The sequence below is a fragment of the Colossoma macropomum genome, unplaced genomic scaffold (genome assembly GCF_904425465.1).
Source record: "Colossoma macropomum unplaced genomic scaffold, Colossoma_macropomum, whole genome shotgun sequence".
Lineage (NCBI taxonomy): Eukaryota > Metazoa > Chordata > Actinopteri > Characiformes > Serrasalmidae > Colossoma > Colossoma macropomum.
In genome coordinates, this window is record NW_023494786.1 from 12,769,843 (window position 1) to 12,782,164 (window position 12,322).

General features: G+C 37.7%; 1 pseudogene; it reads left to right on the forward strand.

The window, feature by feature from the left end:
• LOC118826966 overlaps positions 1 to 12,322 on the forward strand; it is a 41,096-nt pseudogene that overhangs the window by 7,110 nt on the left and 21,664 nt on the right.

Here is a 12,322-nt window from a genome sequence, read left to right on the forward strand (position 1 = left end):
TTGGAGAACTGCTGTCTCTGATATGGCTGTTTGACTTATAAGCAAAAAAACCGAGCATGTGTAGCAAAACGAGCACAATGCAAATACACTCAGCGTACTGGTTGGCAAATACACAGGATGTCTTGTTTATGGTTATGGCTAGTCGACTAGTACAAGTTTATCATTGTGCAGCCACTAGTACATTACAGTACAAAGGATAATCACTTGTCATTAGATTAAATAGCTCTAACCATCATGGGTTTTTCTAAGAGCTCATTTGAAGAAATGTAATTTTCTGCAGTGCTTCTTTATCTAATGAGCTCCTAGAGAGAAAGTGCTAGACAATTTTATTTGTGCATTAACTGCATTCGTTTTTGGGGTTTTGCTCTGTAGATGAATGAGACTGGCTGTGCCTCTGCTGTCTTCAACATGTCAGCTTTCACTAGTCCTGAATTTGAACATGATTTACAACATAATCTTGATGCTACTGTTACAGTGACAGAGGAAGGAACAGGTGAGTTAATAACAGATCTCTGAAATAAACACAGAGTCACACTGAAATAATATATATATATATATATATATATATATATATATATATATATATATATATATATTATATATATTATATTTTCTCATAAATACCAAGTAATGCATTTGTATCACTTTATTTTTTGTAGACATTTCCATCATAAAATCTGAACATGTACAGCTCACTTATCAAGTTGGTAAAGTTGAGTTTCTTGATTTACCAAAAAACTTTGAACAGGGACACAGTTATAGAGGGAAAGGTGAGTGTTTTCACATTCAGATGTCCTTAATTTCTTATATTCTTTATGCTTGTGAGTTTTTGACTGTTTTGAAATTGACAAGTTGATATTAATTTGTTTACCGATCAACAGATCAAAGTCACAACCTTCAGTGGAAAACAAATTCCTGACAAGAAAGTGTATCTTCTGGGAGGTCAAAATCGATCTCCAGAACTACTTCAAAATCTTACTACAGATATTAGTGGGCTGGCCAGCTTCACAATTAATACATCTGATCACCCTCAAACAGAGATTCCACTCATGGTATGTTATGATGACCAAATATTTTCAGAACATGTGTTGATGCTGTTATTTACTGAAACAAAATCCTGTCTCACTGTTTTCTAGGCAAGTGTCTATCCAGATGGTCCATTTTACAGATACGGAAGACCTTACTTTACAAATGATCAGGCAAACATACCACTGCTTCAACCTGCTACACCTTACAGTCCTGTGCACAGTGAATTATCAATAGAGAGCTTAGAGGAACCGATTCCATGTGGTACTGAAATAGACATAAACATTAAGTACTACATTGTTGGAGAAACCACTGAGAATTACAGCACTGATATTATATACATGGTAAGGACACACAGTAATTTTGTAATGTAAATATTTACATTTCCTCTATTTAGACAGTTTTAAATGAAATGTTGTTGATTCTTTGTCAGTAAGATATTTTTTGGCTCTTTGGTGCAGGTCTTGTCTAAAGGAGCCATAGTCCATCATGGTTATGAGAAAGTTGAAGTGAAAGAATCCAAAAAGCTCATAGAGGGAAAAGTCTCATTCAGACTGTCTGTTGATGCTGATCTGGCTCCTGTAGTGCAGGTTCTGGTGTACTGTGTGCTGCCCAGTGAGAACGTCATCGCTGCTAGCAAGGATTTTAATGTTGAAAAATGCTTCAGGAACAAGGTAATGCTAAAATGTTTGTTTCTTTATGTCTTTGTTTTCACATTTTAAGATATGTGGTGGCTTTCAATCAGTACAGTCACTGTGAAAAAAGTCTAAACTTATATCCATCATGATCTTCAGGTCTCACTGCAGTTCTCTCCCACTGAGGCAGTTCCTGGTGAGGAAAACTCTGTCCAGCTCTCAGCTCTGCCTGGTTCACTGTGTGGACTCAGTGCTGTGGATCAGAGTGTGTTCATCATGGAGTCAGGAAAACGCCTGAATGCTGATGAGGTGAAGTACAGATTTATTGAATATTGAACACATACACTGGTGCTTGGTTTTAAAAGCAATGTCATTTAAAATGTCCTCCAGGGGTTTTGGAACAGTGAAATTAAAGGTTTGTGAAATAGTCAATAGGTTTGATTAAAATATATAACTTGTACACATAGTGTTGGGTGGTATCCACTTCTTTAATAACCATTTCCAAATATTACCATGGTATGCTGTATTTTTGAGGTGACACAGGTGGCGAGAGCGGGCGGCTAGGCAGAAAGGAGAAATTAAACCTGTTCCGTGATGTTTGGATTCATAGCCTGTTTGCTAGACAGTGCCACACACACCACAGTACAGGTCTTTCTGAAAAATTGGTGCTGTGTTGACACAAAATTAGATGACAAAATCTTATATTTGAGACAGCAAAACTAGAGTGATTGGTGACTGAAAGCCAAAAGTAAACATGTACTGAGGTGTTTGGGACTATAGCGTTTTGGCAAAGCTAACAAGAGGTTAGTTAGAAGGCCAAATGACTTGCAGCACAGAATTAGTTGTAACTAACTGATGCTAAAATGACAATGAAATATCATGAAATGAAAATGAAATGAAAATGAATGAAAGTATCACACACGTTCAGAGGAGATCACAAAGTCAGGGTGACTTTTGTTCGAGTGAAAGCTGAAATCTACAATGTTTCACGGTGTGTGCAGAGAATGTGTAGTTCTGATACATGTAAATTAGCTGTGTCTGAGCTGCTATCATGCTCAGTTCTGAGAATTTTCCTGGCTCTGATTTTCTCCCACTATCGGTGAGCTCCCAAACCTCTAATCAGTGAGCCTCTCTGAAATATAAATGGGTGGGGTGTGTTAATTTATATTCCAATGTGGAATAGAAATCTGATGCGTCATAATTTGGAAATACTGTCGTCATCATTTTTTAATACTGGCAACATTTTTACATACTGAGGTAAACCTAAATACCATTATACTACCCAACCCCATGTACACAGTGTTCAATCAAGCTAATACTACTGTCCATATCACTACACACTGGTAGAAATACTGGTAGACCGAATCACAAGAAACCAATAGAGAAAAAAAAAACCTTTAAATATGAAAATGAAAGGAAAAAAGGAACACAGGTTTTAAAGCTTGTACTTGGAGGACGTACTTAACAGCAACAGACAAAACAGACAGAAAAAATACAAAGACACCTCCAAGCACATATTACAGAGACATGAGAACACTACAGTTAAGATCGTGATTTATGTTTTTATAAAATGCCATAATTGCAAGTTTAATTATATTTTTCATAGGTTTTCTACTTGTTACCAATGACATCCGGGTCATATTATGATCATAGAGTTGAAGATGAGCTGGAGTGTCTGCAAGTTAGACCACGACGGAGTGCAAATGAAGACCATGTTTACAATACCCTAAAGGTAACAGGTTGACTGGACAAATAGTTTTGTGCAGAGCTGGTCCTCACCTTCCTGGGGCCCTAAGCAAAATTCTGCAAAGGGCCCCTTCTACCTGACCTGTGAGCGATATAAATCATTGCCACACAGTCAGACCTGTCAACCCATTTCTTTCCATTTTGCATTTGTCCAGAGATGTGACCAAACCTTGACTGAGAGACTAGATAATCACTGACTTATTTTATAATATGTGCGCCTGTGAGGAATGTGCCAACATTTACATATATTGTCTGGACTGGACTGGTCTCGACAGAGGTTGCTGCTGCAAAGTGTGAGCTTAATTGTGTGAAAGTGCATATGAACACATGTTTATGTGCAACACAGTTATTTTTCTGATGTGCAGTTTGTAAACACCATTGCCTGGTGGTGTCTAGGAAATGTAGTAAGTAGTTTCTATTTCACTCTCCCTTTTATCAGGCATAGTCACAGATAATTTGATCTCAAACATGAAAACTGCCCAATAGAAATGTCCCTCAGCTCTTTTCTTATTGGACAGGCTTGACTTTGGGCTTAAGTTAACTGAGAAATCTCGAGAAATACCACCCCCAATGGATAGTTCCACTTCATCCTCTCAGGAGCTTTGACACGAGGGGGAGGTGGGGCCCTTGTGTTTTTATGGGGCCCTATGCAACAGGCAAAGTGAGCGTACAGGGCAGAAGGGATCTGGTTTTGGGTGAAAATACACTGACATGCCAAAAGTCATGGGACAGGAACTAGTATTGTGTAGGACCCCCCGTAGTCCAGCGAAGTGCAGCAACTCAATGTGGTGGTCAATGATGTGTTCAGGCAGACCAGTGGACTCAACCCATAACATTAGAACACACACCATACCAGTATGGAACCACTGCCAGCCTGCACAGGGCCTTGTTGATAATTGGGATCAAATCGCACCACACACAAACCCTACCAACAACCCGAAACAATTTGTACCATGACTCATCGTACCATGCCATATGTTGCCAGTCCTCTGGGGTCCAGTTACCCCACACAATTTCGGAAATGGAATTTTCCATACGTGTGGCACCCACTATCATGCCTTGTTCGAATTCCGATAAATTATGTCGCCTTGCCATGAGTACGCTAGCCAGTGTTCAAACTCACTCACAAGATAACACTTTACAACTTACACAGGTGTGGGCGTTCTGAAGCCATCCCCTGAGATAATGTCACTTCATAATCAATTTACATACTGCTATCTTATGACTTTTGGCATGTCAGTATATGTGTACAAATGTTTTTACCCTAGACATTAATAATCAAATCTAAAAAATGAAAGAAAATTATTAAATATAGAGTTTCATTCCAAAATGCTTTACATCCATTTGTAATTTGGGACATAATTAATTTTTGAAAAAAACAACAGCTGATATATAATGGAAAACTCATTTAATTTTTCCAATAAAGGTATTATTATTCATAATAAGCTCATTTCTAACATTAAAAAAAAGAAAATTCTTGAAAGTAGTTTATATTGTGTTTGGAACAAACCACAATATAAAAAGTTAACTAACACAATGTCAAGCTGTCTCAGACACATATTTCTTGTGGTTTATGACATTCTGACAGAGCGTGGGGCTCAAGATGGTGACAAATCTGGCCGTCAGAGCACCTCACTGTTTGATCTACAAAGGCCTAAAATATGATCGCAACTATTTTGGTATGTCCAGACTCACCTTTTTCCACATTGTTCATAAATTTCTGAATATTTATTATTGTGTTACATAAGCATATTTAGTCAAGAAAATGTAAGACCCCAAAGAGTAAATGCAGTAAACTATGAGAATTTTTGAGACCAGTATGATGCATTTTTACATGTATACTCCACACTTTGTTTTCTTGAGTTAAAAACATCTTCTAACAGCTAAAGCATAAGGTCTGCTAATTGTTGATGTTTTTATGAATTTTCAGTTGAGTACTTTTCAAGAGGTGGCATGAGTGGTGTTGCCTTTCGACCGAATTCTGGACCCTTTGAGACAGTTCGTAAATTCTTTCCGGAAACTTGGATATGGCAACTTGCTGAAGTGGGGTTAGTGAACATTGTGTAGTAGATTGGTTCTAAAATCTGAATGACTAAGACTTAATGCTACCCAGAGCGACTTTGGCTTCTTTAAGACGAACAAGTAGGCTCTGCATTACAGATACTACAGGCTATGTTTACTATATAAATCTTCTGCAAGAACCTATAAATCTAAATGTTTATGAGGGCAGTTAGTGGTTTACATTTATAAAAGGCAACCCCTATAATTTTCATCTCAATTTAGGCTACAGAATCTGTAGTTGGTTATTACGATCAAATGAACACTTTATAGATCAGTAGTAAGTTCCTGTACTGTGTAAACATACTGAGCATTAGAATTCATTAACTAGTGTATTGATGAACCAGAGTCATACAAAATTCAGACCTCAACATGTAACATCACACGTTATTATATACACCTACCCTTCCCATTAGGTGTGGCACAGTAGAGACCATGTTTTTTTGATGTTGCCATAGTTGACTAGTCCTTTCACACCTACCTTGTTGGGTGGGGACCAATCAAACTTTTTTTTTAGTTCAGTCACACTCATATTTAGGTCTAAATGAAACAAGCGAACCATATATTCTATAATAATCTTACTAGCTCTCCAAACAAACCCTGTTTCAGTTTATTAATGATAATGACTTTTTGACATTGGTCTGCATCAAATGAGGAAATTAAACATTTAGTAATCCATGAGGACCAAGAGGAAAGAGAGAAAAAGAAGGAGCCAGAAAGAGAGAGAGGCAGAGAGATGAAAATACAGCACTTTAAAATCTGTTTATTTAGTATATAAGCTTATCATTTATTTTCAGTTTCAATGCATTTCAATAAATACACCAAGCTTTGTCACAAAGCAGCTTTGCAGAATATCCAGGTCCAATTAAGCCCCAAATGAGCAAGCCAGGGGAAACAGTGGCAAGGAAAACTCTGTAAGAGAAGGAGGGAGAAATCTTGAGCCTACTCAAAACTCAAAGAGGAATCCATCCTCCTCTGGTCTACAGCAATACAATAACACAACAAGAGCAACATTGACAATAAGACTTTACAATTAAAATGAAGGTAGAAAAAAAGAAAGGAAACAAGCTTATCATTGGACAGAACTATTTAGATTAACTAATGATAACTAATGACTACGACCTCCTCGACCGTTGCCAAATTTGGTGTTGCCAGAAACATTTGACTCTGGACTGCCCTCTATTGCTTAACATCCATGTCAATGTAAAGAGCACATGGAAATATGTGGGCAGTGACGGTTACATCATTTGAAATGGACATTGTTTTATATTGACATCCTTTTTTAAACCCACCTGTCCAGACATCACTATAGCACTGCATGTATTCTACAGTGGAAGAGTATTGTATTGCTGCATGCTGGAAAACCTCCAAATGGGAGGGGCTTATTTCCAAATGGGCAGGCCATAGCTCCAAACGAAAGGTGCTTCGCCAATGGTTGCTAGGATGTCAGGTGGGTTTTCTGTGGTGCTGGGTTCTGTGTTCCTGAGGTTTTTTTATGTTTTGTGCTTTAAATACATGTCCGATGTCTATTTCATGTTTTTAATAATCTAAAAGATAGAGTAGTTAGATGGGCTAGGTCCGAGTTTAATCCATAGCGTAGTCTAATATAATTCCTTCCTCTTGAGATTTTATTTTATGTTTAGAAATGTGCATATGTGTTTGTGTGAATATTGAAATTATTTCTTTTTATAACCTAAAGGATTTACACAAATTCACTTTTTTAGATAAATATGAAGTTAATTGTTTATAGATGGGGGTCTGAGCTGCATATTTTTTGGCCATTGAATGACAGTGATGCCGATATTTGCTTCTATTCTCATGCATTTATCAGAAACAAACAACTGTTTTCATATTATTTAATTGAATTCATCCTTTAGTCTCTGTCAACAAAGGGCTCACGAGATCAGAGCTTTTTTAGCTTCATCATGGCACACTAATTCTTACCCAGACATATTTTTAATTTTGTTGGTCATATAAAAGATCAGGCATGACTCATTTTTGCATCAGAAAAATACTGCAATTTTAAGCTTGACGATGTTTTATATTTGCTGTATATAAACCTATTTATATTAAAATTTTGAAATAAGTACTTTTTTTTAACAAGTAGAGCACAAAACATCATAAAGCTTACATGACCCGCTAGAGTTAACGTTAAACCTGTTTGCAGCCATTTCAGAATGTAAACCCATTTGCAGTTAAGACTGGCCCAATTTGAGTTAAGTCCCTCTTCTTTGCAGTAGAATAAAGTAAGAAAAACATGTATCTCCAAAAAGGAAGATTTCCAGGTCAAGGCAAAATAGTTTTTTACTTTCAAAGTAAGTTAATGTAAACAGATTTTATTCCAAGTAATTATGGATTATTTCTATTGGTCCATTCATCGTGAAATTTTCACACAATGTAAAGGGCAACTGCTGAACTCAAATGATTTAAAAAAATGCAAAAACATGTTAGATAACATGTTAGTTTCAATGCGTGCAGCAAACTAAACGGTATATTTAGGTATCCATGCATGTCATCATTAGAAAAGCCAGAGCTAAAACTTCACAGCAGTGCCACCACTTCAACACTACTAACTACTGTAAAAATTCAAATACACTTGACAACAAAAAATATCACATTATAATGCGACTGTGCATATATTGGACTAAATGTGCATATCTGTACATTACATTGGACTAAACTTGCATTTGTTGAGAAGACAAACCCCCCACCCCCTGCAAAAGGCCCAAACGAGAGCCAGTGTAGTTCGACACTGGTTTAATGTAAGAGAACTACTTAACCATTATTTATTTCTTTGGTTATAAGTCATATATCAACAACATCCATCATCGCCATAGACTTTACTGGGCTTGAGCTCATCTGAAATGGACTGATGCACGGTAGAAACATGTATTGTGGTCTGATGAGTCAAACTTTCAGATTGTTTATGGAAACACTAGACGTGCCTTCTCCAGGCCAAAGAAGAAAAGGACCTCCAGGTTGTTACCAGTGTAAAGTTCCAAAGCTAGCGTCTGTCATAGTACGAGGGGACGTTAGGGGTAACTTTCATATCTGTGCTGGCATCATTAACACTGAACACATTTTAAAGCAACATATGCTGCCTCTAGACAATGTCTTTTTCAGGGACGTCCATGCTTATTTCAACATAATATCAAGAAGCATTCTGCATGTGTGACTACAGCAAGAATGCATGTGCTAGGCTGACCTGCCTGCAGTCTAGACCAGTCTCCCATTGAAAATGTGTGGAACATTATTAACCTCAAAACGACAATATAACCTCAAAACAACAAAACGGCCCAGCTGAAGACCTGTGTAACAGAACAAAGGCAACGTTTTCAGTCCCCCAAATGATTAAAAAAGTGTGGTTAAAAGGAAAGGTGATCTAACACACACAAAAAACAATAAAGTTCATAAGGTGAAACACAAAATATTTTTGTACCATGCAGATCCAGAATACAAGTCAACCAGAATGATAATGATAAAATAAGCTCATATTGCTCCCCCTACACTGTTTGTTGTGATCATTATCACAATGATGTTATTTTATTGATAAAAAAATAAACCGAGTCAGTGCTGCTTTTCCACAGAGACTCTGGATCAGCAGAAGTTCCTGTTACCGTTCCAGACACTATCACCACTTGGGAGACAGACGCTTTCTGTCTGTCCTCTAGAGGTCTGGGAGTGGCTCCTCCTGCTCAGCTTCGTGTCTTCCAGCCCTTCTTCCTGGAGCTCTCGCTGCCTTACTCCATCATCTGGGGAGAGGAGTTTGAGCTGAAGGCCACTGTCTTCAACTATCTCTCCAAGTGCATTATGGTGCTGTAAGGTCAACATTTTCTGTCTTCACCAGTCTCTCATCACTTCACATCCACAGTAAGCTGATCTCCTGTGCTTCACGGACAGGTTAAAGTGACTCCAGCTCCTTCCTCACACTACACTCTGAAAGCCTCCTCTGATGGAGAGTATTCATCCTGTCTGTGTGCAAATGGTAGAAAGACCTTCAAATGGACTCTTGTTCCCTCTGTGCTTGGTGAGTTCTAAACCTCTCAAGTTCAGACATAATCTCACATTTCTGTTGAATTGTTTTTAGTGCTAATAAACTCCTCTCTGCATCTTTTGGTGTGTTTTAGGGGTCTTGAATGTGACAGTCAGTGCTGAGGCAGAACAGTCACAGACTGTGTGTGACAATGAGATTGTGAGTGTGCCTGAGAGAGGCCGCATTGACACAGTCACACGGAGCCTGCTTGTACAGGTAGGACTAAAAATTAGCCTTAAAATGCACTCATACATTTATACAAAGTTGCGAGGGTTACCTTAAAAATTGATTCTGTCACAGTTTACTGATTACCTATTAAAAAATCTAATTGCAGCCTAATACAAAGGATCACTATATTAAAGTAACATTATCTGATTACTTTCTGTTAATTTTGGATTACTGGTCTTTTTAAAGTCACATAATTCAATAAAGACAAGAAAAAAATAATTTAAAATAATTTTAACAAGCTTTTTTGTTCAACAAGTCTTTAACTGAACACAAGACAAACACGAAAACAGCCAAAGTGAAGGAATCCCAGCAAGCAGGGAACATTCCCACAACTTTGGCAAATATTACCTGAAAGTTCTAATAATGTTTTAAGAAAATGTTTTAACATAATGTTCAAAGAATGTTTTATGGATGTTTATCATTTCAGATAATGTTCTTGTAAATTTACATGTTAAAAAAGACAATGTTTTTACCTGCAACATTCAGAGGATGTTTTGATGTTGTCAGGGCCACAGATTATGATACTTGATGTTTTTAGATAATGTTATCCTTTTCTGGGAGAAAAAAAAAAACTTCCCGCTGAAACATTAAAAGAAAACATGCATAACATCAACAATTTTTTGCAAAACGTGGATGTTTGTATGTATTTTTTGTGTGTATTTGGTTTGAATGTAATCTACTGGTGATCTCTTCATTAATGCATTTACATTTTTGGTATCCTGATTACATAACGCAATCGCATGTATTCTGTTACTACCCATCCCTGCATTTTTATACATATATATTCATAATGTTTATTGATATTTTGATCATACAATTTTCTCATATAGGCTGAAGGAAGTGAGAAGACCACAAGCCATAGTTGGTTGCTGTGTCCACAGGGTAGGTTATGCATTGACTTATATACTTACTCCTCACACCAATGCATCAGCACTCATGTACTGTTCAGTACAGAATGAGCCACCTGTTTACACTTTGATTTACAGGAAACAGTGTTTCAGAGGAGCTGGAGCTGGTTCTTCCTGAAGATGTGATAGAGGGATCAGCCCGAGCTTCTGTTTCAGTGCTTGGTAAGGACAGAAAATATCAAGAGTAAACATAAAGTGTGGAGATTTAACCCAAAGAATGTCTGTTCAGTGAGAGTGCGGTCCTAGCTAAGATCTGTTTGATGACACTTGAGCATTGGTTTTCAACCTCAGTCCTGGGACCCAACTGACCTGCACAGTTGTAGGTATTCTCTTTATCCAGTACACTCAGTTCAGCTCATAAATAATCAAGTGTTCTGATGAATCAAGAACCCCCTTTTGTTTAAACTGACGAGCTGATAACTAGATCTGGGTTGGTCAGCTAGCTAACAGGTTAAAAGCAAACATGCTAAACAACTCCGTCATTAATATCACAGGCTTTAATTAAAAAACTTACGATTCACTATAAAACGACAATACAGAAGTTTTAAAAAAGTCACTTGAATGGCTCACATGATTAAATAAGCGGCGAGGCCATAAGAGAGGCCATACGTTACTTCAATTTTAACATGGAGAAAGTTTTACGAGAACACTAATGCATGGTTATTGGCTGAAAACCTGTTTTTCAGCTTTTCAGTAGCTGTAGCTGCTTTTAGCCACTCTGATCTCTTTTGTCAGTGAGTTTCTGCCTGTTCGAACAAGGCCCTATCTCCACTTCTGTATACTTCTCTGCCTTGGCCTGACGAAGGTGTTTTAGTTTGGTTGTGAACCATGGTAATTGTTGCATGTTGGAAAGGTCTTGGTTGACGAACACTTTTTTTTTTTTTCTGCAAAAACTGACATAAGATGTCACAGTGTCAGTCAATTCATCCAGGTTGTCAGTTGCAGCTTAAGAAACACTTAAATTGGTACATTCAAAACAGTCCTGCAGTTCTTGCTTTGCCTCTCTGGTCCATTTCTTCACTGCTTTTACTACAGGCTTTGCAGATTTTAGTTTCTGCGTGTAAGTTGGAACAAGATGAACCAAGCAGTGATCAGACAGCTCCAAAACTGCCTGGGGGACAGAGCGATATGCATCTTTAAGAATAGTGTAGCAGTGGTCCAGTGAGTTATTATCCCTGCTGGAATAATTAATATGCTGCTTGTATGTTGGCAGTTTGTGGTTTAATTTTGCTGTGTTAAAATCCCTAAAGTGTGACTCCATATATTTTTGTTTCAAGCCAGTTTTCTGATCAGCTGGTGAATAAAATGGCTTGCAGTTTAGGAACAATGCCTCCAAGTTTGGGCTGCAGTATTCATTTAGCATGGTGACATCTGTACACCAACCTTCGTTAATGTGGAAGCAAATTCCACCGCCTTTCGGTTTCCCTGAAAGCTCCGTTATGCAGTCGGTGTAGATGAAAGCCTTGCAGAGGTAATTCACTGTCTGGGATGGATTTACTGAGCCAAGTCTTAGTGAAGCAAACAGCAGCAAAGCATGCAAAGTTTTTGTTTGTCTTGTTGAGGAGAGGCACCTAGTACATTTTATTAGGCAAGGAGTGGAGATTTTCCAGATGAATTGACAGGACCACAGTTTGAAATCCCTGCTGTCAGAGCTTCTCATATATGCACGTGCATTTCTACATCTTCTC